Source organism: Etheostoma cragini, chromosome 22, assembly GCF_013103735.1.
Source record: "Etheostoma cragini isolate CJK2018 chromosome 22, CSU_Ecrag_1.0, whole genome shotgun sequence".
Classification (NCBI taxonomy): Eukaryota; Metazoa; Chordata; class Actinopteri; order Perciformes; family Percidae; genus Etheostoma; species Etheostoma cragini.
Genome location: NC_048428.1, coordinates 5,496,673 through 5,501,256, shown reverse-complemented (window position 1 = coordinate 5,501,256; position 4,584 = coordinate 5,496,673). Strand labels below are relative to the sequence as shown.

At 37.1% G+C, this 4,584-nt stretch overlaps 1 protein-coding gene across 1 annotated transcript in view; it reads left to right on the top strand.

Moving 5' to 3' along the window:
- kcnh2b (potassium voltage-gated channel, subfamily H (eag-related), member 2b) overlaps positions 1–4,584 on the top strand; it is a 299,990-nt gene that overhangs the window by 253,610 nt on the left and 41,796 nt on the right. The window lies entirely within an intron of this gene.

Below are 4,584 nucleotides of genomic sequence, written 5' to 3'. Positions count from 1 at the left end.
ATATATATATATATATATATATATATATATATATATATATATATATATATATATACAGTATACCATACTATATATAACCCCTAAAAATACAATGGAATTCTGTGTAATTTCATTCAGTGCAATATTTATTTATTATTTAGTGCTTAACCATTTCATCTAATTTCTGTGCAATATCTAGTACTCAGGACTTTAAATACGCCAGTAACTATTTTATTTGCATAATGTGTACACAAACCCTTTATCTTTCTTACCATTTTATATAGTTGCTCTCAGGAACTGTGCACCACTTTCCCCCTCTCTTTTTTTACTTCTTCTGCTTTACTTAGGTTCTATACATTTTATATTTTTGTATTTCCTGTAAAGGGGTTGTTTTTTAATCTCGTTGCACAGGTACTGCACTTGTGTATAATGACTATAAAGGCATTATATTCTATTCTACACATTGTAGGGGCACGCAGGAAAAACTATGTTCCACAGAGACGCGGCTCACGTAGTAGGAGATGAGAAATAAATTAAAAGATTTGTGTCATAATTTGTAATATTGTCATTTGTTTTAGTTAAAGTAGATAGGTAACTGGTATCAAAGTCACAATGTTGGTATCATCCATTCAATCTTTTTAAGGATACCCAGCCCGAACCTTAGCCCTAGAAGTTGTGTTTCTGTTGCCTTGATTTTATTGTGCAAAAAAACAAAAAAAACATGTCTCCCTCCTTCATGCCATACCTCCTCTCCGCTGCGGTAGATGAGCAGGTCAAATGGAATGGCAGCCACCATGTCGATGAGGAACCAGCCTTTGAAGTAGTGGACGGCGATACGCACCGGGTGGCTCACCACCTCATCATTAGCATTCACATATGTTGTCCTGACAGAAAGAATGCAGATTATATTGAAATTACTGACTTTAATAGTTGTTATTCTGATACTTTTGACACAACAACTACAAATGTTCAGGGGTTTCACAGAATAGTCGATTATTTGAATATTCAACCATCAGAACTACTAATCGGCGTGGTGCATTATTGTTGAATATTTGGTCATCTGTGATTCTGACATGACTCAGTAATATAGTGGCAATGTATCAGATATGCATGTAACTCCATCAGATATGCAGCAGGGGGCGGTGTGGGTAAAGCAGCTGACATGGAGCGGACGTTTTCCGCTAACCAGGACTGCAAAATGAGGAGACGAAACGAGGACTGGAGCGGCAGCGTGCAAACTGTCAGTTTTATCACAAACACACAGATGTTGGTAGGGTGACCAGCTGAGAATGGGTCAGATTGGGGACGGGACGGGGGGACGGTGGGACAATGGTTAACATGAATTTCAAAACTTTGCACCAAAATGATATATTATTTTTCATATTTCAGGAACTTTCTTGCATGTGAACCCGAAAATACAAATAAAAAAAATCCTTAAAATCATGAAATCAAGTGTCATGTTATCTCTACGGTAACAAACTTTATTAAATTTCCTTAAACAAAGCTTCATTAAATATGCAGGCATTCAAGTTTGATGGCATACGTGTAACTATATCCTGCATATATTTGACCATTCGTCGACTATTGGGGAGTAGTTGATGACCACTAAACAACACTATTGGCTAAAAACAAACCCAAAGTATTGGTCTGTCCAGTTGTGCTGTAAGTTATATGTACCCCCCCATGTGAAATACCAAACTCCTTCCTACACTAAAATGCTTTGTTTGCATCACATAAACTGCAGTAATCCCGGGGTGTTTCCCTACCCAGTCCGTTCTGGTGTTTTACCTACGAGTTCAGGGGGTCCCGGGACACCAGCCTGAGCCTCCATTTCAACAATGATTGAATGAAATAGCAATGCGGGTCATCAAATTTGCACCTAGCCGCCTACGTAGGGCCTACGTACTGTTGCAGCCGATGAGCAGCCGACGGGAGCTGGCTGCAGGACGACTCCATCACCATGATCCGTTTTTAATGTTCTCTCAGACTAGAACTACTCCACAATCTGCTCTTGAGACTTTGCTCAAATTTTTGGGCAGGATTCGGGACAACAGCTTGGATTTCAGGACTGTCTCGAATGTTTTGGAACGTCTGGTCCCCCTAGATGTTGGATAGTTTCAGTGTTCATTGTGGTGAATAGGCTAAGTTTTGAATATTTGTTTACATATGGAGCCAGATGTTTCTTTATTACCTACGAGAAAATAAATCATCTGAGAGGAAAAAAAAGTTTGATCACACCTCGAGGTTGGTGGAATAGCAAGCTAGCGTTAGCGAGCTAACCAACCAGCCCGCTTATACGTAAATACATTTTATTTTACATTTGATCTAATCACTTTTATTTTTGTTTTGAGAGCGAGAAGAAACACATTTTGAGAGAATTTTTTTTCACACAGATTGCAAAAAATATATTAAAAGTTTAAAAAAGAATTTTGAGAGAGATTTTTTTCTCAGAAAATATTTTTAAAATTTAAAATTTATATTTATATTTAAGATCTCAAATATTCTTTTTTTTGCTATTGGTATGAAAACTTTCTGTCAAATATAGTTTTTTCTCATAAAATGCCTTTTTACTATCAGTGTGATAAAAAATGTTCTCTCTCAGATCTTTTATTTTCTCGCATTTAATAAAGAAACAAATCTAGCTCCATATTTGCACTGTTTCTATGCTTTTTTTAATTTGAACTTGCCATCTGAGGACAACCTGTTAACAATCTGAGTCCTTATGGCAGCTCATTTGGATGTTGATGTTTTTCAAGGAACAAATAACATTTATAAACTTCATTAAATCTGCATCTGTATACATCATTCATATGTTAGACCACTCGTCGCCTATTGGGGAGTAGTTGTTGTACTAAAGTTGATGACCACTAAACACTATTGGTCAATGCTCTACAAAGGGGAAAACCACTTTGTAGCATATTCTAACCATTCCTATTATCAAATATGCTAACAGAGTTTCTTCTTCTACAACCAGTGTTTCATGAGGAGAGAGCACAGTGTTTGGGAATTAGACCTGCAGCATTTATGTCTTTATTTTTACCAAAAATTCTGCTACTACTGCTGCCGGGGCAGTTTCTACTACAAATACAAACAATGTTAACGTATTACTATTACTTCTACTACTACTACTACTACTACTACTACTATTATACTGTATCCTAAAGTGTTTAAAGTCTCACCTGAAGTTGATGAGGATGTCAATGATGAACATGATGTCCACTATGAGGTCCACCACGTTGAGAGGCGAGCAGGAGTAACCACAGTTCTGCTTGGCTACCTCTTCCTGAATGGAGAGGAGAGGAGAGAAAAGGAAAGGAAAGAAGAGGAGAGAAGGGAAGAGTAGAGGAGACAAGATGCAAGGAGAGGAGAGACGAGCAGAGGAGAGGACAGAAAGGAGAGGAGAGAGAAAAAAGGAGAGGCGAGGAGAAGAGAGGGGAGAAGGGGAGAGGAAAGGAAAGGAGAGGATAGAAGGGGAGAGGAGAGAAAAAAGAGGAGAGGAGAGGAGGGGGAGGGAAGAGAAGAGGACCATAAAAGAGAGCAGAGCAGAAAAACAGAGAAGAGCAGAGAATTTTACAATACAGCTCTAAAAATAGAACAGCTTCAAATGTATTAGCATTAGAGGAATCAAGATGATTTCCACACACATGTGGACCGAAAGTAGGGCAGGATCCAAGTCTTAGGAGAAGCTCTGGCACTTTAACACACACATCAGGTGGAAACAAAAGCTACACAGTAATAAGCTTGATATTTGATAAGAGATACATTTTCCTGAGAAATACTAGCTACCTTTACTTAGGCTAAATACTCAGTGCCATGGAAATCCTCTGTGTCCAATAATAGTAAATTTATCACTAGTATCCGACTTTGTCACAGTGGAAGTCCGTTCTGCTCTGTTCATGTGCTGTGGAGAGAGAATGGTGATGCTGCTGAACTACTGTTCTTACTAAATCAACATTTACTTTCTATCAAATGAATAGATACTATTCATTATTGTAAATTAAAACAGAAATAAGCAGTGACAGATATTTGTAGTACACGGAAACTTCCTAAAAACTAAAACCAAGAAAACTAAACTGAAACTATATTTCCAGGTTAACAAAAACAATGAAAGTAATTACAAATGAACGTAATTCATTTCAATTAACATCTATTATACGGTATATCACTACTGAAAACTCACTGGTGACTTTGAACTACGGAGTTTGAAGAGACTTCAATCGTTATATACAGTCTATGGCTAAAGTAGATTAAAAATCAAACATCATGTCTATTCTCCACACATGTATTTTGAATATTTATGTAGTTCCACCTGGCCCCAACAAAAAAACTGATTAAAACTACTGTAAAACTAAAACTAAATATATAAAACAGAAAAACAGTATACATACTCTGAAAAATAACTCTAACTTAACTAAAATGGAATTGAAAAGTCATAACTGAAATAAAATGAAAACTAATTGAAAATTCAAAAGTAGAGATGTTCTGATACTGATACCAGTATCGGCATCGCCTCCAGTACTGCCTAAAACTGTTGTGGTTTGGGGTTTTGTTCGGGGTTATTTTCCCCGTTTTGCCTTCCCTGTGTTTTTGTCTCTGTTTTCTCCC